The sequence below is a fragment of the Channa argus genome, unplaced genomic scaffold, assembly GCF_033026475.1.
Source record: "Channa argus isolate prfri unplaced genomic scaffold, Channa argus male v1.0 Contig014, whole genome shotgun sequence".
NCBI lineage: Eukaryota > Metazoa > Chordata > Actinopteri > Anabantiformes > Channidae > Channa > Channa argus.
Genome location: NW_027125233.1, coordinates 163,947 through 186,687, shown reverse-complemented (window position 1 = coordinate 186,687; position 22,741 = coordinate 163,947). Strand labels below are relative to the sequence as shown.

General features: G+C 41.8%; 24 pseudogenes; all 24 read right to left on the bottom strand.

Annotated features, from left to right (window-relative positions):
• Positions 1 to 25: 25 nt before the first annotated feature.
• On the bottom strand, positions 26 to 143 carry LOC137112672 (5S ribosomal RNA; annotated as a pseudogene).
• An 867-nt stretch (positions 144 to 1,010) lies between these two features.
• Positions 1,011 to 1,129, bottom strand: LOC137112767 (5S ribosomal RNA; annotated as a pseudogene).
• An 867-nt stretch (positions 1,130 to 1,996) lies between these two features.
• Positions 1,997 to 2,115, bottom strand: LOC137112578 (5S ribosomal RNA; annotated as a pseudogene).
• An 857-nt stretch (positions 2,116 to 2,972) lies between these two features.
• Positions 2,973 to 3,091, bottom strand: LOC137112765 (5S ribosomal RNA; annotated as a pseudogene).
• An 867-nt stretch (positions 3,092 to 3,958) lies between these two features.
• On the bottom strand, positions 3,959 to 4,077 carry LOC137112584 (5S ribosomal RNA; annotated as a pseudogene).
• Positions 4,078 to 4,944: 867 nt separating this feature from the next.
• On the bottom strand, positions 4,945 to 5,063 carry LOC137112433 (5S ribosomal RNA; annotated as a pseudogene).
• Positions 5,064 to 5,920: 857 nt separating this feature from the next.
• Positions 5,921 to 6,039, bottom strand: LOC137112682 (5S ribosomal RNA; annotated as a pseudogene).
• An 857-nt stretch (positions 6,040 to 6,896) lies between these two features.
• Positions 6,897 to 7,015, bottom strand: LOC137112764 (5S ribosomal RNA; annotated as a pseudogene).
• An 867-nt stretch (positions 7,016 to 7,882) lies between these two features.
• LOC137113123 (5S ribosomal RNA) lies at positions 7,883 to 8,001 on the bottom strand (annotated as a pseudogene).
• Positions 8,002 to 8,858: 857 nt separating this feature from the next.
• LOC137112640 (5S ribosomal RNA) lies at positions 8,859 to 8,977 on the bottom strand (annotated as a pseudogene).
• An 867-nt stretch (positions 8,978 to 9,844) lies between these two features.
• On the bottom strand, positions 9,845 to 9,963 carry LOC137112487 (5S ribosomal RNA; annotated as a pseudogene).
• An 867-nt stretch (positions 9,964 to 10,830) lies between these two features.
• LOC137112583 (5S ribosomal RNA) lies at positions 10,831 to 10,949 on the bottom strand (annotated as a pseudogene).
• An 867-nt stretch (positions 10,950 to 11,816) lies between these two features.
• On the bottom strand, positions 11,817 to 11,935 carry LOC137113122 (5S ribosomal RNA; annotated as a pseudogene).
• An 857-nt stretch (positions 11,936 to 12,792) lies between these two features.
• On the bottom strand, positions 12,793 to 12,911 carry LOC137112639 (5S ribosomal RNA; annotated as a pseudogene).
• An 857-nt stretch (positions 12,912 to 13,768) lies between these two features.
• On the bottom strand, positions 13,769 to 13,887 carry LOC137113121 (5S ribosomal RNA; annotated as a pseudogene).
• Positions 13,888 to 14,744: 857 nt separating this feature from the next.
• Positions 14,745 to 14,863, bottom strand: LOC137112638 (5S ribosomal RNA; annotated as a pseudogene).
• Positions 14,864 to 15,720: 857 nt separating this feature from the next.
• On the bottom strand, positions 15,721 to 15,839 carry LOC137112763 (5S ribosomal RNA; annotated as a pseudogene).
• An 867-nt stretch (positions 15,840 to 16,706) lies between these two features.
• Positions 16,707 to 16,825, bottom strand: LOC137112582 (5S ribosomal RNA; annotated as a pseudogene).
• Positions 16,826 to 17,692: 867 nt separating this feature from the next.
• Positions 17,693 to 17,811, bottom strand: LOC137112597 (5S ribosomal RNA; annotated as a pseudogene).
• An 836-nt stretch (positions 17,812 to 18,647) lies between these two features.
• Positions 18,648 to 18,766, bottom strand: LOC137113046 (5S ribosomal RNA; annotated as a pseudogene).
• Positions 18,767 to 19,623: 857 nt separating this feature from the next.
• On the bottom strand, positions 19,624 to 19,742 carry LOC137112762 (5S ribosomal RNA; annotated as a pseudogene).
• Positions 19,743 to 20,609: 867 nt separating this feature from the next.
• Positions 20,610 to 20,728, bottom strand: LOC137112761 (5S ribosomal RNA; annotated as a pseudogene).
• Positions 20,729 to 21,595: 867 nt separating this feature from the next.
• LOC137112760 (5S ribosomal RNA) lies at positions 21,596 to 21,714 on the bottom strand (annotated as a pseudogene).
• An 857-nt stretch (positions 21,715 to 22,571) lies between these two features.
• LOC137112758 (5S ribosomal RNA) lies at positions 22,572 to 22,690 on the bottom strand (annotated as a pseudogene).
• Positions 22,691 to 22,741: the final 51 nt, after the last annotated feature.

Genomic DNA, 22,741 nt, shown 5'->3' with positions numbered 1-22,741 from the left:
TGCTGCCCGTAAACCCAAGCAAAAAAGCTTACAGCACCTGGTATTCCCAGGCGGTCTTCCTACCAAGTACTAACCAGGCCCGGCTCTATTTGGCTGCCGAGATAGACGAGATCGGGCGCTTAGAGAGCGGTGTGGCCGTAAGCTGCATTTGACATCATCAACAGCTCTTAAAAACGCTGGAGAAGCAGAATGCATGACACTTGCTAAGAAGAAGATAAATGTGGCAAAGTACAAAGTACTATAACTGTACTGGTCTGTTACGCCCCTGTCCAGGGGGTCAGGGTGCAACATACAAAGATAAATTAGCATGTTCCCTCTCCGATCCCCAAACCAAAATCCAGGATCGAGATGTTCCAACAGAATGATATTTATTTTAAACGAAAGAAAGTGTCAAACAAAACATGACACTACAACTCAGGGCGAACCAAGGCCAACATAATAAACAAAATAAGCCATTTCCCACAGAAAGTGCTAGCTAGCCTGATAGAAATAAACAAACCAAAAGACAGTCGCTAACCCTAACTCCCTAATGTGAAAACAAGAGAAAACAATCAAAAGAAAATGGCTGTTCACCCCTACAGATTTAATACGAATTACAAAATATACAATTTATAAACAAAACCACGGCACAAAACCTAACAATTCAAAAATGCTAAATAAGGTTTGGAAACCAAGAACAGCAAACAGGTGTTACTGCCAGAAAGAGCCTCGCTAGCTGTTGGGAACCGTACTTTTAAAACTCCAGGAAGTGTAGGATGGACCAATCAGCTTCCTGTACTGCCCCTCAATCCGGCCAATCAGGCAGGGCACCTATAAGAACGAGAAAATAAAAACAACACATATGGCCAGGACCGTAACATGGTCTATTAGTAATGAAGCACGATGGTTGAAAAACCAATAAAGTAGCAAAACAGCAATGAAAGAACAAAATTTGATGAAAATATAGAACAATTTCTATGAATAAATAGGCAGTAACACCAGCTTGTGCTGCCCGTAAACCCAAGCAAAAAAGCTTACAGCACCTGGTATTCCCAGGCGGTCTTCCTACCAAGTACTAACCAGGCCCGGCTCTATTTGGCTGCCGAGATCGGACGAGATCGGGCGCTTAGAGAGCGGTGTGGCCGTAAGCTGCATTTGACATCATCAACAGCTCTTAAAAACGCTGGAGAAGCAGAATGCATGACACTTGCTAAGAAGAAGATAAATGTGGCAAAGTACAAAGTACTATAACTGTACTGGTCTGTTACGCCCCTGTCCAGGGGGTCAGGGTGCAACATACAAAGATAAATTAGCATGTTCCCTCTCCGATCCCCAAACCAAAATCCAGGATCGAGATGTTCCAACAGAATGATATTTATTTTAAACGAAAGAAAGTGTCAAACAAAACATGACACTACAACTCAGGGCGAACCAAGGCCAACATAATAAACAAAATAAGCCATTTCCCACAGAAAGTGCTAGCTAGCCTGATAGAAATAAACAAACCAAAAGACAGTCGCTAACCCTAACTCCCTAATGTGAAAACAAGAGAAAACAATCAAAAGAAAATGGCTGTTCACCCCTACAGATTTAATACGAATTACAAAATATACAATTTATAAACAAAACCACGGCACAAAACCTAACAATTCAAAAATGCTAAATAAGGTTTGGAAACCAAGAACAGCAAACAGGTGCTGCTGCCAGAAAGAGCCTCGCTAGCTGTTGGGAACCGTACTTTTAAAACTCCAGGAAGTGTAGGATGGACCAATCAGCTTCCTGTACTGCCCCTCAATCCGGCCAATCAGGCAGGGCACCTATAAGAACGAGAAAATAAAAACAACACATATGGCCAGGACCGTAACATGGTCTACTAGTAATGAAGCAAGATGGTTGAAAAACCAATAAAGTAGCAAAACAGCAATGAAAGAACAAAATTTGATGAAAATATAGAACAATTTCTATGAATAAATAGGCAGTAACACCAGCTTGTGCTGCCCGTAAACCCAAGCAAAAAAGCTTACAACACCTGGTATTCCCAGGCGGTCTTCCTAGCAAGTACTAACCAGGCCCGGCTCTATTTGGCTGCCGAGATCGGACGAGATCGGGCGCTTAGAGAGCGGTGTGGCCGCAAGCTGCATTTGACATCATCAACAGCTCTTAAAAACGCTGGAGAAGCAGAATGCATGACACTTGCTAAGAAGAAGATAAATGTGGCAAAGTATAAAGTACTATAACTGTACTGGTCTGTTCCGCCCCTGTCCAGGGGGTCAGGGTGCAACATACAAAGATAAATTAGCATGTTCCATCTCCGATCCCCAAACCAAAATCCAGGATCGAGATGTTCCAACAGAATGATATTTATTTTAAACGAAAGAAAGTGTCAAACAAAACATGACACTACAACTCAGGGCGAACCAAGGCCAACATAATAAACAAAATAAGCCATTTCCCACAGAAAGTGCTAGCTAGCCTGATAGAAATAAACAAACCAAAAGACAGTCGCTAACCCTAACTCCCAAATGTGAAAACAATCCAAAGAAAATGGCTGTTCACCCCTACAGATTTAATACTATTTACAAAATATACAATTTATAAACAAAACCACGGCATAAAACCTAACAATTCAAAAATGCTAAATAAAGTTTGGAAACCAAGAACAGCAAACAGGTGCTGCTGCCAGAAAGAGCCTCGCTAGCTGTTGGGAACCGTACTTTTAAAACTCCAGGAAGTGTAGGATGGACCAATCAGCTTCCTGTACTGCCCCTCAATCCGGCCAATCAGGCAGGGCACCTATAAGAAAAACATATCAAAAACAACACATATGGCCAGGACCGTAACATGGTCTACTAGTAATGAAGCACGATGGTTGACAAACCAATAAAGTAGCAAAACAGTAATGAAAGAACAAAATTTGATGAAAATATAGAACAATTTCTATGAATAAATAGGCAGTAACACCAGCTTGTGCTGCCCGTAAACCCAAGCAAAAAAGCTTACAGCACCTGGTATTCCCAGGCGGTCTTCCTACCAAGTACTAACCAGGCCCGGCTCTATTTGGCTGCCGAGATCGGACGAGATCGGGCGCTTAGAGAGCGGTGTGGCCGTAAGCTGCATTTGACATCATCAACAGCTCTTAAAAACGTTGGAGAAGCAGAATGCATGAAACTTGCTAAGACGAAGATAAATGTGGCAAAGTACAAAGTACTATAACTGTACTGGTCTGTTACGCCCCTGTCCAGGGGGTCAGGGTGCAACATACAAAGATAAATTAGCATGTTCCCTCTCCGATCCCCAAACCAAAATCCAGGATCGAGATGTTCCAACAGAATGATATTTATTTTAAACGAAAGAAAGTGTCAAACAAAACATGACACTACAACTCAGGGCGAACCAAGGCCAACATAATAAACAAAATAAGCCATTTCCCACAGAAAGTGCTAGCTAGCCTGATAGAAATAAACAAACCAAAAGACAGTCGCTAACCCTAACTCCCTAATGTGAAAACAAGAGAAAACAATCAAAAGAAAATGGCTGTTCACCCCTACAGATTTAATACGAATTACAAAATATACAATTTATAAACAAAACCACGGCACAAAACCTAACAATTCAAAAATGCTAAATAAGGTTTGGAAACCAAGAACAGCAAACAGGTGCTGCTGCCAGAAAGAGCCTCGCTAGCTGTTGGGAACCGTACTTTTAAAACTCCAGGAAGTGTAGGATGGACCAATCAGCTTCCTGTACTGCCCCCCAATCCGGCCAATCAGGCAGGGCACGTATAAGAACAACAAATCAAAAACAACACATATGGCCAGGACCCTAACATGGTCTACTAGTAATGAAGCACGATGGTTGAAAAACCAATAAAGTAGCAAAACAGCAATGAAAGAACAAAATTTGATGAAAATATAGAACAATTTCTATGAATAAATAGGCAGTAACACCAGCTTGTGCTGCCCGTAAACCCAAGCAAAAAAGCTTACAACACCTGGTATTCCCAGGCGGTCTTCCTACCAAGTACTAACCAGGCCCGGCTCTATTTGGCTGCCGAGATCGGACGAGATTGGGCGCTTAGAGAGCGGTGTGGCCGTAAGCTGCATTTGACATCATCAACAGCTCTTAAAAACACTGGAGAAGCAGAATGCATGACACTTACTAAGAAGAAGACAAATGTGGCAAAGTACAAAGTACTATAACTGTACTGGTCTGTTACGCCCCTGTCCAGGGGGTCAGGGTGCAACATACAAAGATAAATTAGCATGTTCCCTCTCCGATCCCCAAACCAAAATCCAGGATCGAGATGTTCCAACAGAATGATATTTATTTTAAACGAAAGAAAGTGTCAAACAAAACATGACACTACAACTCAGGGCGAACCAAGGCCAACATAATAAACAAAATAAGCCATTTCCCACAGAAAGTGCTAGCTAGCCTGATAGAAATAAAAAAACCAAAAGACAGTCGCTAACCCTAACTCCCTAATGTGAAAACAAGAGAAAACAATCAAAAGAAAATGGCTGTTCACCCCTACAGATTTAATACGAATTACAAAATATACAATTTATAAACAAAACCACGGCACAAAACCTAAGAATTCAAAAATGCTAAATAAGGTTTGGAAACCAAGAACAGCAAACAGGTGCTGCTGCCAGAAAGAGCCTCGCTAGCTGTTGGGAACCGTACTTTTAAAACTCCAGGAAGTGTAGGATGGACCAATCAGCTTCCTGTACTGCCCCTCAATCCGGCCAATCAGGCAGGGCACCTATAAGAACGAGAAAATAAAAACAACACATATGGCCAGGACCGTAACATGGTCTACTAGTAATGAAGCACGATGGTTGAAAAACCAATAAAGTAGCAAAACAGCAATGAAAGAACAAAATTTGATGAAAATATAGAACAATTTCTATGAATAAATAGGCAGTAACACCAGCTTGTGCTGCCCGTAAACCCAAGCAAAAAAGCTTACAGCACCTGGTATTCCCGGGCGGTCTTCCTACCAAGTACTAACCAGGTCCGGCTCTATTTGGCTGCCGAGATCGGACGAGATCGGGCGCTTAGAGAGCGGTGTGGCCGTAAGCTGCATTTGACATCATCAACAGCTCTTAAAAACGCTGGAGAAGCAGAATGCATGACACTTGCTAAGAAGAAGATAAATGTGGCAAAGTACAAAGTACTATAACTGTACTGGTCTATTATGCCCCTGTCCAGGGGGTCAGGGTGCAACATACAAAGATAAATTAGCATGTTCCATCTCCGATCCCCAAACCAAAATCCAGGATCGAGATGTTCCAACAGAATGATATTTATTTTAAACGAAAGAAAGTGTCAAACAAAACATGACACTACAACTCAGGGCGAACCAAGGCCAACATAATAAACAAAATAAGCCATTTCCCACAGAAAGTGCTAGCTAGCCTGATAGAAATAAACAAACCAAAAGACAGTCGCTAACCCTAACTCCCAAATGTGAAAACAATCCAAAGAAAATGGCTGTTCACCCCTACAGATTTAATACTATTTACAAAATATACAATTTATAAACAAAACCACGGCATAAAACCTAACAATTCAAAAATGCTAAATAAAGTTTGGAAACCAAGAACAGCAAACAGGTGCTGCTGCCAGAAAGAGCCTCGCTAGCTGTTGGGAACCGTACTTTTAAAACTCCAGGAAGTGTAGGATGGACCAATCAGCTTCCTGTACTGCCCCCCAATCCGGCCAATCAGGCAGGGCACCTATAAGAACAAGAAAATAAAAACAACACATATGGCCAGGACCGTAACATGGTCTACTAGTAATGAAGCACGATGGTTGAAAAACCAATAAAGTAGCAAAACAGCAATGAAAGAACAAATTTTGATGAAAATATAGAACAATTTCTATGAATAAATAGGCAGTAACACCAGCTTGTGCTGCCCGTAAACCCAAGCAAAAAAGCTTACAACACCTGGTATTCCCAGTCAGTCTTCCTACCAAGTACTAACCAGGCCCGGCTCTATTTGGCTGCCGAGATCGGACGAGATTGGGCGCTTAGAGAGCGGTGTGGCCGTAAGCTGCATTTGACATCATCAACAGCTCTTAAAAACACTGGAGAAGCAGAATGCATGACACTTGCTAAGAAGAAGACAAATGTGGCAAAGTACAAAGTACTATAACTGTACTGGTCTGTTACGCCCCTGTCCAGGGGGTCAGGGTGCAACATACAAAGATAAATTAGCATGTTCCCTCTCCGATCCCCAAACCAAAATCCAGGATCGAGATGTTCCAACAGAATGATATTTATTTTAAACGAAAGAAAGTGTCAAACAAAACATGACACTATAACTCAGGGCGAACCAAGGCCAACATAATAAACAAAATAAGCCATTTCCCACAGAAAGTGCTAGCTAGCCTGATAGAAATAAACAAACCAAAAGACAGTCGCTAACCCTAACTCCCTAATGTGAAAACAGTCCAAAGAAAATGGCTGTTCACCCCTACAGATTTAATACTATTTACAAAATATACAATTTATAAACAAAACCACGGCACAAAACCTAACAATTCAAAAATGCTAAATAAGGTTTGGAAACCAAGAACAGCAAACAGGTGCTGCTGCCAGAAAGAGCCTCGCTAGCTGTTGGGAACCGTACTTTTAAAACTCCAGGAAGTGTAGGATGGACCAATCAGCTTCCTGTACTGCCCCTCAATCCGGCCAATCAGGCAGGGCACCTATAAGAACAACATATCAAAAACAACACATATGGCCAGGACCGTAACATGGTCTACTAGTAATGAAGCACGATGGTTGACAAACCAATAAAGTAGCAAAACAGTAATGAAAGAACAAAATTTGATGAAAATATAGAACAATTTCTATGAATACATAGGCAGTAACACCAGCTTGTGCTGCCCGTAAACCCAAGCAAAAAAGCTTACAGCACCTGGTATTCCCAGGCGGTCTTCCTACCAAGTACTAACCAGGCCCGGCTCTATTTGGCTGCCGAGATCGGACGAGATCGGGCGCTTAGAGAGCGGTGTGGCCGTAAGCTGCATTTGACATCATCAACAGCTCTTAAAAACGTTGGAGAAGCAGAATGCATGAAACTTGCTAAGACGAAGATAAATGTGGCAAAGTACAAAGTACTATAACTGTACTGGTCTGTTACGCCCCTGTCCAGGGGGTCAGGGTGCAACATACAAAGATAAATTAGCATGTTCCCTCTCCGATCCCCAAACCAAAATCCAGGATCGAGATGTTCCAACAGAATGATATTTATTTTAAACGAAAGAAAGTGTCAAACAAAACATGACACTACAACTCAGGGCGAACCAAGGCCAACATAATAAACAAAATAAGCCATTTCCCACAGAAAGTGCTAGCTAGCCTGATAGAAATAAACAAACCAAAAGACAGTCGCTAACCCTAACTCCCTAATGTGAAAACAAGAGAAAACAATCAAAAGAAAATGGCTGTTCACCCCTACAGATTTAATACGAATTACAAAATATACAATTTATAAACAAAACCACGGCACAAAACCTAAGAATTCAAAAATGCTAAATAAGGTTTGGAAACCAAGAACAGCAAACAGGTGCTGCTGCCAGAAAGAGCCTCGCTAGCTGTTGGGAACCGTACTTTTAAAACTCCAGGAAGTGTAGGATGGACCAATCAGCTTCCTGTACTGCCCCTCAATCCGGCCAATCAGGCAGGGCACCTATAAGAACGAGAAAATAAAAACAACACATATGGCCAGGACCGTAACATGGTCTACTAGTAATGAAGCACGATGGTTGAAAAACCAATAAAGTAGCAAAACAGCAATGAAAGAACAAAATTTGATGAAAATATAGAACAATTTCTATGAATAAATAGGCAGTAACACCAGCTTGTGCTGCCCGTAAACCCAAGCAAAAAAGCTTACAGCACCTGGTATTCCCGGGCGGTCTTCCTACCAAGTACTAACCAGGCCCGGCTCTATTTGGCTGCCGAGATCGGACGAGATCGGGCGCTTAGAGAGCGGTGTGGCCGTAAGCTGCATTTGACATCATCAACAGCTCTTAAAAACGCTGGAGAAGCAGAATGCATGACACTTGCTAAGAAGAAGATAAATGTGGCAAAGTACAAAGTACTATAACTGTACTGGTCTATTATGCCCCTGTCCAGGGGGTCAGGGTGCAACATACAAAGATAAATTAGCATGTTCCATCTCCGATCCCCAAACCAAAATCCAGGATCGAGATGTTCCAACAGAATGATATTTATTTTAAACGAAAGAAAGTGTCAAACAAAACATGACACTACAACTCAGGGCGAACCAAGGCCAACATAATAAACAAAATAAGCCATTTCCCACAGAAAGTGCTAGCTAGCCTGATAGAAATAAACAAACCAAAAGACAGTCGCTAACCCTAACTCCCAAATGTGAAAACAATCCAAAGAAAATGGCTGTTCACCCCTACAGATTTAATACTATTTACAAAATATACAATTTATAAACAAAACCACGGCATAAAACCTAACAATTCAAAAATGCTAAATAAAGTTTGGAAACCAAGAACAGCAAACAGGTGCTGCTGCCAGAAAGAGCCTCGCTAGCTGTTGGGAACCGTACTTTTAAAACTCCAGGAAGTGTAGGATGGACCAATCAGCTTCCTGTACTGCCCCCCAATCCGGCCAATCAGGCAGGGCACCTATAAGAACAAGAAAATAAAAACAACACATATGGCCAGGACCGTAACATGGTCTACTAGTAATGAAGCACGATGGTTGAAAAACCAATAAAGTAGCAAAACAGCAATGAAAGAACAAAATTTGATGAAAATATAGAACAATTTCTATGAATAAATAGGCAGTAACACCAGCTTGTGCTGCCCGTAAACCCAAGCAAAAAAGCTTACAACACCTGGTATTCCCAGGCAGTCTTCCTACCAAGTACTAACCAGGCCCGGCTCTATTTGGCTGCCGAGATCGGACGAGATTGGGCGCTTAGAGAGCGGTGTGGCCGTAAGCTGCATTTGACATCATCAACAGCTCTTAAAAACACTGGAGAAGCAGAATGCATGACACTTGCTAAGAAGAAGACAAATGTGGCAAAGTACAAAGTACTATAACTGTACTGGTCTGTTACGCCCCTGTCCAGGGGGTCAGGGTGCAACATACAAAGATAAATTAGCATGTTCCCTCTCCGATCCCCAAACCAAACTCCAGGATCGAGATGTTCCAACAGAATGATATTTATTTTAAACGAAAGAAAGTGTCAAACAAAACATGACACTACAACTCAGGGCGAACCAAGGCCAACATAATAAACAAAATAAGCCATTTCCCACAGAAAGTGCTAGCTAGCCTGATAGAAATAAACAAACCAAAAGACAGTCGCTAACCCTAACTCCCTAATGTGAAAACAAGAGAAAACAATCAAAAGAAAATGGCTGTTCACCCCTACAGATTTAATACGAATTACAAAATATACAATTTATAAACAAAACCACGGCACAAAACCTAACAATTCAAAAATGCTAAATAAGGTTTGGAAACCAAGAACAGCAAACAGGTGCTGCTGCCAGAAAGAGCCTCGCTAGCTGTTGGAAACCGTACTTTTAAAACTCCAGGAAGTGTAGGATGGACCAATCAGCTTCCTGTACTGCCCCTCAATCCGGCCAATCAGGCAGGGCACCTATAAGAACGAGAAAATAAAAACAACACATATGGCCAGGACCGTAACATGGTCTACTAGTAATGAAGCACGATGGTTGAAAAACCAATAAAGTAGCAAAACAGCAATGAAAGAACAAAATTTGATGAAAATATAGAACAATTTCTATGAATAAATAGGCAGTAACACCAGCTTGTGCTGCCCGTAAACCCAAGCAAAAAAGCTTACAGCACCTGGTATTCCCAGGCGGTCTTCCTACCAAGTACTAACCAGGCCCGGCTCTATTTGGCTGCCGACATCGGACGAGATCGGGCGCTTAAAGAGCGGTGTGGCCGTAAGCTGCATTTGACATCATCAACAGCTCTTAAAAACGCTGGAGAAGCAGAATGCATGACACTTGCTAAGAAGAAGATAAATGTGGCAAAGTACAAAGTACTATAACTGTACTGGTCTGTTACGCCCCTGTCCAGGGGGTCAGGGTGCAACATACAAAGATAAATTAGCATGTTCCCTCTCCGATCCCCAAACCAAACTCCAGTATCGAGATGTTCCAACAGAATGATATTTATTTTAAACGAAAGAAAGTGTCAAACAAAACATGACACTACAACTCAGGGCAAACCAAGGCCAACATAATAAACAAAATAAGCCATTTCCCACAGAAAGTGCTAGCTAGCCTGATAGAAATAAACAATCCAAAAGACAGTCGCTAACCCTAACTCCCTAATGTGAAAACAAGAGAAAACAATCAAAAGAAAAAGGCTGTTCACCCCTACAGATTTAATACGAATTACAAAATATACAATTTATAAACAAAACCACGGCACAAAACCTAACAATTCAAAAATGCTAAATAAGGTTTGGAAACCAAGAACAGCAAACAGGTGCTGCTGCCAGAAAGAGCCTCGCTAGCTGTTGGGAACCGTACTTTTAAAACTCCAGGAAGTGTAGGATGGACCAATCAGCTTCTTGTACTGCCCCCCAATCCGGCCAATCAGGCAGGGCACGTATAAGAACAACAAATCAAAAACAACACATATGGCCAGGACCCTAACATGGTCTACTAGTAATGAAGCACGATGGTTGAAAAACCAATAAAGTAGCAAAACAGCAATGAAAGAACAAAATTTGATGAAAATATAGAACAATTTCTATGAATAAATAGGCAGTAACACCAGCTTGTGCTGCCCGTAAACCCAAGCAAAAAAGCTTACAACACCTGGTATTCCCAGGCGGTCTTCCTACCAAGTACTAACCAGGCCCGGCTCTATTTGGCTGCCGAGATCGGACGAGATTGGGCGCTTAGAGAGCGGTGTGGCCGTAAGCTGCATTTGACATCATCAACAGCTCTTAAAAACACTGGAGAAGCAGAATGCATGACACTTACTAAGAAGAAGACAAATGTGGCAAAGTACAAAGTACTATAACTGTACTGGTCTGTTACGCCCCTGTCCAGGGGGTCAGGGTGCAACATACAAAGATAAATTAGCATGTTCCCTCTCCGATCCCCAAACCAAAATCCAGGATCGAGATGTTCCAACAGAATGATATTTATTTTAAACGAAAGAAAGTGTCAAACAAAACATGACACTACAACTCAGGGCGAACCAAGGCCAACATAATAAACAAAATAAGCCATTTCCCACAGAAAGTGCTAGCTAGCCTGATAGAAATAAAAAAACCAAAAGACAGTCGCTAACCCTAACTCCCTAATGTGAAAACAAGAGAAAACAATCAAAAGAAAATGGCTGTTCACCCCTACAGATTTAATACGAATTACAAAATATACAATTTATAAACAAAACCACGGCACAAAACCTAACAATTCAAAAATGCTAAATAAGGTTTGGAAACCAAGAACAGCAAACAGGTGCTGCTGCCAGAAAGAGCCTCGCTAGCTGTTGGGAACCGTACTTTTAAAACTCCAGGAAGTGTAGGATGGACCAATCAGCTTCCTGTACTGCCCCTCAATCCGGCCAATCAGGCAGGGCACCTATAAGAACGAGAAAATAAAAACAACACATATGGCCAGGACCGTAACATGGTCTACTAGTAATGAAGCACGATGGTTGAAAAACCAATAAAGTAGCAAAACAGCAATGAAAGAACAAAATTTGATGAAAATATAGAACAATTTCTATGAATAAATAGGCAGTAACACCAGCTTGTGCTGCCCGTAAACCCAAGCAAAAAAGCTTACAGCACCTGGTATTCCCGGGCGGTCTTCCTACCAAGTACTAACCAGGCCCGGCTCTATTTGGCTGCCGAGATCGGACGAGATCGGGCGCTTAGAGAGCGGTGTGGCCGTAAGCTGCATTTGACATCATCAACAGCTCTTAAAAACGCTGGAGAAGCAGAATGCATGACACTTGCTAAGAAGAAGATAAATGTGGCAAAGTACAAAGTACTATAACTGTACTGGTCTATTATGCCCCTGTCCAGGGGGTCAGGGTGCAACATACAAAGATAAATTAGCATGTTCCATCTCCGATCCCCAAACCAAAATCCAGGATCGAGATGTTCCAACAGAATGATATTTATTTTAAACGAAAGAAAGTGTCAAACAAAACATGACACTACAACTCAGGGCGAACCAAGGCCAACATAATAAACAAAATAAGCCATTTCCCACAGAAAGTGCTAGCTAGCCTGATAGAAATAAACAAACCAAAAGACAGTCGCTAACCCTAACTCCCAAATGTGAAAACAATCCAAAGAAAATGGCTGTTCACCCCTACAGATTTAATACTATTTACAAAATATACAATTTATAAACAAAACCACGGCATAAAACCTAACAATTCAAAAATGCTAAATAAAGTTTGGAAACCAAGAACAGCAAACAGGTGCTGCTGCCAGAAAGAGCCTCGCTAGCTGTTGGGAACCGTACTTTTAAAACTCCAGGAAGTGTAGGATGGACCAATCAGCTTCCTGTACTGCCCCCCAATCCGGCCAATCAGGCAGGGCACCTATAAGAACAAGAAAATAAAAACAACACATATGGCCAGGACCGTAACATGGTCTACTAGTAATGAAGCACGATGGTTGAAAAACCAATAAAGTAGCAAAACAGCAATGAAAGAACAAAATTTGATGAAAATATAGAACAATTTCTATGAATAAATAGGCAGTAACACCAGCTTGTGCTGCCCGTAAACCCAAGCAAAAAAGCTTACAACACCTGGTATTCCCAGGCAGTCTTCCTACCAAGTACTAACCAGGCCCGGCTCTATTTGGCTGCCGAGATCGGACGAGATTGGGCGCTTAGAGAGCGGTGTGGCCGTAAGCTGCATTTGACATCATCAACAGCTCTTAAAAACACTGGAGAAGCAGAATGCATGACACTTGCTAAGAAGAAGACAAATGTGGCAAAGTACAAAGTACTATAACTGTACTGGTCTGTTACGCCCCTGTCCAGGGGGTCAGGGTGCAACATACAAAGATAAATTAGCATGTTCCCTCTCCGATCCCCAAACCAAAATCCAGGATCGAGATGTTCCAACAGAATGATATTTATTTTAAACGAAAGAAAGTGTCAAACAAAACATGACACTACAACTCAGGGCGAACCAAGGCCAACATAATAAACAAAATAAGCCATTTCCCACAGAAAGTGCTAGCTAGCCTGATAGAAATAAACAAACCAAAAGACAGTCGCTAACCCTAACTCCCTAATGTGAAAACAGTCCAAAGAAAATGGCTGTTCACCCCTACAGATTTAATACTATTTACAAAATATACAATTTATAAACAAAACCACGGCACAAAACCTAACAATTCAAAAATGCTAAATAAGGTTTGGAAACCAAGAACAGCAAACAGGTGCTGCTGCCAGAAAGAGCCTCGCTAGCTGTTGGGAACCGTACTTTTAAAACTCCAGGAAGTGTAGGATGGACCAATCAGCTTCCTGTACTGCCCCTCAATCCGGCCAATCAGGCAGGGCACCTATAAGAACAACATATCAAAAACAACACATATGGCCAGGACCGTAACATGGTCTACTAGTAATGAAGCACGATGGTTGAAAAACCAATAAAGTAGCAAAACAGCAATGAAAGAACAAAATTTGATGAAAATATAGAACAATTTCTATGAATAAATAGGCAGTAACACCAGCTTGTGCTGCCCGTAAACCCAAGCAAAAAAGCTTACAGCACCTGGTATTCCCGGGCGGTCTTCCTACCAAGTACTAACCAGGCCCGGCTCTATTTGGCTGCCGAGATCGGACGAGATCGGGCGCTTAGAGAGCGGTGTGGCCGTAAGCTGCATTTGACATCATCAACAGCTCTTAAAAACGCTGGAGAAGCAGAATGCATGACACTTGCTAAGAAGAAGATAAATGTGGCAAAGTACAAAGTACTATAACTGTACTGGTCTATTATGCCCCTGTCCAGGGGGTCAGGGTGCAACATACAAAGATAAATTAGCATGTTCCATCTCCGATCCCCAAACCAAAATCCAGGATCGAGATGTTCCAACAGAATGATATTTATTTTAAACGAAAGAAAGTGTCAAACAAAACATGACACTACAACTCAGGGCGAACCAAGGCCAACATAATAAACAAAATAAGCCATTTCCCACAGAAAGTGCTAGCTAGCCTGATAGAAATAAACAAACCAAAAGACAGTCGCTAACCCTAACTCCCAAATGTGAAAACAATCCAAAGAAAATGGCTGTTCACCCCTACAGATTTAATACTATTTACAAAATATACAATTTATAAACAAAACCACGGCATAAAACCTAACAATTCAAAAATGCTAAATAAAGTTTGGAAACCAAGAACAGCAAACAGGTGCTGCTGCCAGAAAGAGCCTCGCTAGCTGTTGGGAACCGTACTTTTAAAACTCCAGGAAGTGTAGGATGGACCAATCAGCTTCCTGTACTGCCCCCCAATCCGGCCAATCAGGCAGGGCACCTATAAGAACAAGAAAATAAAAACAACACATATGGCCAGGACCGTAACATGGTCTACTAGTAATGAAGCACGATGGTTGAAAAACCAATAAAGTAGCAAAACAGCAATGAAAGAACAAAATTTGATGAAAATATAGAACAATTTCTATGAATAAATAGGCAGTAACACCAGCTTGTGCTGCCCGTAAACCCAAGCAAAAAAGCTTACAACACCTGGTATTCCCAGGCAGTCTTCCTACCAAGTACTAACCAGGCCCGGCTCTATTTGGCTGCCGAGATCGGACGAGATTGGGCGCTTAGAGAGCGGTGTGGCCGTAAGCTGCATTTGACATCATCAACAGCTCTTAAAAACACTGGAGAAGCAGAATGCATGACACTTGCTAAGAAGAAGACAAATGTGGCAAAGTACAAAGTACTATAACTGTACTGGTCTGTTACGCCCCTGTCCAGGGGGTCAGGGTGCAACATACAAAGATAAATTAGCATGTTCCCTCTCCGATCCCCAAACCAAAATCCAGGATCGAGATGTTCCAACAGAATGATATTTATTTTAAACGAAAGAAAGTGTCAAACAAAACATGACACTACAACTCAGGGCGAACCAAGGCCAACATAATAAACAAAATAAGCCATTTCCCACAGAAAGTGCTAGCTAGCCTGATAGAAATAAACAAACCAAAAGACAGTCGCTAACCCTAACTCCCTAATGTGAAAACAGTCCAAAGAAAATGGCTGTTCACCCCTACAGATTTAATACTATTTACAAAATATACAATTTATAAACAAAACCACGGCACAAAACCTAACAATTCAAAAATGCTAAATAAGGTTTGGAAACCAAGAACAGCAAACAGGTGCTGCTGCCAGAAAGAGCCTCGCTAGCTGTTGGGAACCGTACTTTTAAAACTCCAGGAAGTGTAGGATGGACCAATCAGCTTCCTGTACTGCCCCTCAATCCGGCCAATCAGGCAGGGCACCTATAAGAACAACATATCAAAAACAACACATATGGCCAGGACCGTAACATGGTCTACTAGTAATGAAGCACGATGGTTGACAAACCAATAAAGTAGCAAAACAGTAATGAAAGAACAAAATTTGATGAAAATATAGAACAATTTCTATGAATAAATAGGCAGTAACACCAGCTTGTGCTGCCCGTAAACCCAAGCAAAAAAGCTTACAGCACCTGGTATTCCCAGGCGGTCTTCCTACCAAGTACTAACCAGGCCCGGCTCTATTTGGCTGCCGAGATCGGACGAGATCGGGCGCTTAGAGAGCGGTGTGGCCGTAAGCTGCATTTGACATCATCAACAGCGCTTAAAAACGTTGGAGAAGCAGAATGCATGAAACTTGCTAAGACGAAGATAAATGTGGCAAAGTACAAAGTACTATAACTGTACTGGTCTGTTACGCCCCTGTCCAGGGGGTCAGGGTGCAACATACAAAGATAAATTAGCATGTTCCCTCTCCGATCCCCAAACCAAAATCCAGGATCGAGATGTTCCAACAGAATGATATTTATTTTAAACGAAAGAAAGTGTCAAACAAAACATGACACTACAACTCAGGGCGAACCAAGGCCAACATAATAAACAAAATAAGCCATTTCCCACAGAAAGTGCTAGCTAGCCTGATAGAAATAAACAAACCAAAAGACAGTCGCTAACCCTAACTCCCTAATGTGAAAACAAGAGAAAACAATCAAAAGAAAATGGCTGTTCACCCCTACAGATTTAATACGAATTACAAAATATACAATTTATAAACAAAACCACGGCACAAAACCTAACAATTCAAAAATGCTAAATAAGGTTTGGAAACCAAGAACAGCAAACAGGTGCTGCTGCCAGAAAGAGCCTCGCTAGCTGTTGGAAACCGTACTTTTAAAACTCCAGGAAGTGTAGGATGGACCAATCAGCTTCCTGTACTGCCCCTCAATCCGGCCAATCAGGCAGGGCACCTATAAGAACGAGAAAATAAAAACAACACATATGGCCAGGACCGTAACATGGTCTACTAGTAATGAAGCACGATGGTTGAAAAACCAATAAAGTAGCAAAACAGCAATGAAAGAACAAAATTTGATGAAAATATAGAACAATTTCTATGAATAAATAGGCAGTAACACCAGCTTGTGCTGCCCGTAAACCCAAGCAAAAAAGCTTACAACACCTGGTATTCCCAGGCGGTCTTCCTACCAAGTACTAACCAGGCCCGGCTCTATTTGGCTGCCGAGATCGGACGAGATTGGGCGCTTAGAGAGCGGTGTGGCCGTAAGCTGCATTTGACATCATCAACAGCTCTTAAAAACACTGGAGAAGCAGAATGCATGACACTTACTAAGAAGAAGACAAATGTGGCAAAGTACAAAGTACTATAACTGTACTGGTCTGTTACGCCCCTGTCCAGGGGGTCAGGGTGCAACATACAAAGATAAATTAGCATGTTCCCTCTCCGATCCCCAAACCAAACTCCAGTATCGAGATGTTCCAACAGAATGATATTTATTTTAAACGAAAGAAAGTGTCAAACAAAACATGACACTACAACTCAGGGCAAACCAAGGCCAACATAATAAACAAAATAAGCCATTTCCCACAGAAAGTGCTAGCTAGCCTGATAGAAATAAACAATCCAAAAGACAGTCGCTAACCCTAACTCCCTAATGTGAAAACAAGAGAAAACAATCAAAAGAAAAAGGCTGTTCACCCCTACAGATTTAATACGAATTACAAAATATACAATTTATAAACAAAACCACGGCACAAAACCTAACAATTCAAAAATGCTAAATAAGGTTTGGAAACCAAGAACAGCAAACAGGTGCTGCTGCCAGAAAGAGCCTCGCTAGCTGTTGGGAACCGTACTTTTAAAACTCCAGGAAGTGTAGGATGGACCAATCAGCTTCCTGTACTGCCCCCCAATCCGGCCAATCAGGCAGGGCACGTATAAGAACAACAAATCAAAAACAACACATATGGCCAGGACCCTAACATGGTCTACTAGTAATGAAGCACGATGGTTGAAAAACCAATAAAGTAGCAAAACAGCAATGAAAGAACAAAATTTGATGAAAATATAGAACAATTTCTATGAATAAATAGGCAGTAACACCAGCTTGTGCTGCCCGTAAACCCAAGCAAAAAAGCTTACAACACCTGGTATTCCCAGGCGGTCTTCCTACCAAGTACTAACCAGGCCCGGCTCTATTTGGCTGCCGAGATCGGACGAGATCGGGCGCTTAGAGAGCTGTGTGGCCGTAAGCTGCATAAAAACGTTGGAGAAGCAGAATGCATGAAACTTGCTAAGAAGAAGATAAATGTGGCAAAGTACAAAGTACTATAACTGTACTGGTCTGTTACGCCCCTGTCCAGGGGGTCAGGGTGCAACATACAAAGATAAATTAGCATGTTCCCTCTCCGATCCCCAAACCAAAATCCAGGATCGAGATGTTCCAACAGAATGATATTTATTTTAAACGAAAGAAAGTGTCAAACAAAACATGACACTACAACTCAGGGCGAACCAAGGCCAACATAATAAACAAAATAAGCCATTTCCCACAGAAAGTGCTAGCTAGCCTGATAGAAATAAACAAACCAAAAGACAGTCGCTAACCCTAACTCCCTAATGTGAAAACAGTCCAAAGAAAATGGCTGTTCACCCCTACAGATTTAATACTATTTACAAAATATACAATTTATAAACAAAACCACGGCACAAAACCTAACAATTCAAAAATGCTAAATAAGGTTTGGAAACCAAGAACAGCAAACAGGTGCTGCTGCCAGAAAGAGCCTCGCTAGCTGTTGGGAACCGTACTTTTAAAACTCCAGGAAGTGTAGGATGGACCAATCAGCTTCCTGTACTGCCCCTCAATCCGGCCAATCAGGCAGGGCACCTATAAGAACAACATATCAAAAACAACACATATGGCCAGGACCGTAACATGGTCTACTAGTAATGAAGCACGATGGTTGACAAACCAATAAAGTAGCAAAACAGTAATGAAAGAACAAAATTTGATGAAAATATAGAACAATTTCTATGAATAAATAGGCAGTAACACCAGCTTGTGCTGCCCGTAAACCCAAGCAAAAAAGCTTACAGCACCTGGTATTCCCACGCGGTCTTCCTACCAAGTACTAACCAGGCCCGGCTCTATTTGGCTGCCGAGATCGGACGAGATCGGGCGCTTAGAGAGCGGTGTGGCCGTAAGCTGCATTTGACATCATCAACAGCTCTTAAAAACGTTGGAGAAGCAGAATGCATGAAACTTGCTAAGACGAAGATAAATGTGGCAAAGTACAAAGTACTATAAGTGTACTGGTCTGTTACGCCCCTGTCCAGGGGGTCAGGGTGCAACATACAAAGATAAATTAGCATGTTCCCTCTCCGATCCCCAAACCAAAATCCAGGATCGAGATGTTCCAACAGAATGATATTTATTTTAAACGAAAGAAAGTGTCAAACAAAACATGACACTACAACTCAGGGCGAACCAAGGCCAACATAATAAACAAAATAAGCCATTTCCCACAGAAAGTGCTAGCTAGCCTGATAGAAATAAACAAACCAAAACACAGTCGCTAACCCTAACTCCCTAATGTGAAAACAGTCCAAAGAAAATGTCTGTTCACCCCTACAGATTTAATACTATTTACAAAATATACAATTTATAAACAAAACCACGGCATAAAACCTAACAATTCAAAAATGCTAAATAAAGTTTGGAAACCAAGAACAGCAAACAGGTTGTGCTGCCAGAAAGAGCCTCGCTAGCTGTTGGGAACCGTACTTTTAAAACTCCAGGAAGTGTAGGATGGACCAATCAGCTTCCTGTACTGCCCCCCAATCCGGCCAATCAGGTAGGGCACCTATAAGAACAACAAAATAAAAACAACACATATGGCCAGGACCGTAACATGGTCTACTAGTAATGAAGCACGATGGTTGAAAAACCAATAAAGTAGCAAAACAGTAATGAAAGAACAAAATTTGATGAAAATATAGAACAATTTCTATGAATAAATAGGCAGTAACACCAGCTTGTGCTGCCCGTAAACCCAAGCAAAAAAGCTTACAGCACCTGGTATTCCCAGGCGGTCTTCCTACCAAGTACTAACCAGGCCCGGCTCTATTTGGCTGCCGAGATCGGACGAGATCGGGCGCTTAGAGAGCGGTGTGGCCGTAAGCTGCATTTGACATCATCAACAGCTCTTAAAAACGCTGGAGAAGCAGATTGCATGACACTTGCTAAGAAGAAGATAAATGTGGCAAAGTACAAAGTACTATAACTGTACTGGTCTGTTACGCCCCTGTCCAGGGGGTCAGGGTGCAACATACAAAGATAAATTAGCATGTTCCCTCTCCGATCCCCAAACCAAAATCCAGGATCGAGATGTTCCAACAGAATGATATTTATTTTAAACGAAAGAAAGTGTCAAACAAAACATGACACTACAACTCAGGGCGAACCAAGGCCAACATAATAAACAAAATAAGCCATTTCCCACAGAAAGTGCTAGCTAGCCTGATAGAAATAAACAAACCAAAAGACAGTCGCTAACCCTAACTCCCTAATGTGAAAACAAGAGAAAACAATCAAAAGAAAATGGCTGTTCACCCCTACAGATTTAATACGAATTACAAAATATACAATTTATAAACAAAACCACGGCACAAAACCTAACAATTCAAAAATGCTAAATAAGGTTTGGAAACCAAGAACAGCAAACAGGTGCTGCTGCCAGAAAGAGCCTCGCTAGCTGTTGGGAACCGTACTTTTAAAACTCCAGGAAGTGTAGGATGGACCAATCAGCTTCCTGTACTGCCCCCCAATCCGGCCAATCAGGCAGGGCACCTATAAGAACAACAAATCAAAAACAACACATATGGCCAGGACCGTAACATGGTCTACTAGTAATGAAGCACGATGGTTGAAAAACCAATAAAGTAGCAAAACAGCAATGAAAGAACAAAATTTGATGAAAATATAGAACAATTTCTATGAATAAATAGGCAGTAACACCAGCTTGTGCTGCCCGTAAACCCAAGCAAAAAAGCTTACAGCACCTGGTATTCCCAGGCGGTCTTCCTACCAAGTACTAACCAGGCCCGGCTCTATTTGGCTGCCGAGATCGGACGAGATCGGGCGCTTAGAGAGCGGTGTGGCCGTAAGCTGCATTTGACATCATCAACAGCGCTTAAAAACGCTGGAGAAGCAGAATGCATGACACTTGCTAAGAAGAAGATAAATGTGGCAAAGTACAAAGTACTATAACTGTACTGGTCTGTTACGCCCCTGTCCAGGGGGTCAGGGTGCAACATACAAAGATAAATTAGCATGTTCCCTCTCCGATCCCCAAACCAAAATCCAGGATCGAGATGTTCCAACAGAATGATATTTATTTTAAACGAAAGAAAGTGTCAAACAAAACATGACACTACAACTCAGGGCGAACCAAGGCCAACATAATAAACAAAATAAGCCATTTCCCACAGAAAGTGCTAGCTAGCCTGATAGAAATAAACAAACCAAAAGACAGTCGCTAACCCTAACTCCCTAATGTGAAAACAAGAGAAAACAATCAAAAGAAAATGGCTGTTCACCCCTACAGATTTAATACGAATTACAAAATATACAATTTATAAACAAAACCACGGCACAAAACCTAAGAATTCAAAAATGCTAAATAAGGTTTGGAAACCAAGAACAGCAAACAGGTGCTGCTGCCAGAAAGAGCCTCGCTAGCTGTTGGGAACCGTACTTTTAAAACTCCAGGAAGTGTAGGATGGACCAATCAGCTTCCTGTACTGCCCCTCAATCCGGCCAATCAGGCAGGGCACCTATAAGAACGAGAAAATAAAAACAACACATATGGCCAGGACCGTAACATGGTCTACTAGTAATGAAGCACGATGGTTGAAAAACCAATAAAGTAGCAAAACAGCAATGAAAGAACAAAATTTGATGAAAATATAGAACAATTTCTATGAATAAATAGGCAGTAACACCAGCTTGTGCTGCCCGTAAACCCAAGCAAAAAAGCTTACAGCACCTGGTATTCCCAGGCGGTCTTCCTACCAAGTACTAACCAGGCCCGGCTCTATTTGGCTGCCGAGATCGGACGAGATCGGGCGCTTAGAGAGCGGTGTGGCCGTAAGCTGCATTTGACATCATCAACAGCTCTTAAAAACGCTGGAGAAGCAGAATGCATGACACTTGCTAAGAAGAAGATAAATGTGGCAAAGTACAAAGTACTATAACTGTACTGGTCTGTTACGCCCCTGTCCAGGGGGTCAGGGTGCAACATACAAAGATAAATTAGCATGTTCCCTCTCCGATCCCCAAACCAAAATCCAGGATCGAGATGTTCCAACAGAATGATATTCATTTTAAACGAAAGAAAGTGTCAAACAAAACATGACACTACAACTCAGGGCGAACCAAGGCCAACATAATAAACAAAATAAGCCATTTCCCACAGAAAGTGCTAGCTAGCCTGATAGAAATAAACAAACCAAAAGACAGTCGCTAACCCTAACTCCCAAATGTGAAAACAATCCAAAGAAAATGGCAGTTCACCCCTACAGATTTAATACTATTTACAAAATATACAATTTATAAACAAAACCACGGCACAAAACCTAACAATTCAAAAATGCTAAATAAAGTTTGGAAACCAAGACCAGCAAACAGGTGCTGCTGCCAGAAAGAGCCTCGCTAGCTGTTGGGAACCGTACTTTTAAAACTCCAGGAAGTGTAGGATGGACCAATCAGCTTCCTGTACTGCCCCCCAATCCGGCCAATCAGGCAGGGCACCTATAAGAACAACAAAATAAAAACAACACATATGGCCAGGACCGTAACATGGTCTACTAGTAATGAAGCACGATGGTTGACAAACCAATAAAGTAGCAAAACAGCAATGAAAGAACAAAATTTGATGAAAATATAGAACAATTTCTATGAATAAATAGGCAGTAACACCAGCTTGTGCTGCCCGTAAACCCAAGCAAAAAAGCTTACAGCACCTGGTATTCCCAGGCGGTCTTCCTACCAAGTACTAACCAGGCCCGGCTCTATTTGGCTGCCGAGATCGGACGAGATCGGGCGCTTAGAGAGCGGTGTGGCCGTAAGCTGCATTTGACATCATCAACAGCTCTTAAAAACGCTGGAGAAGCAGAATGCA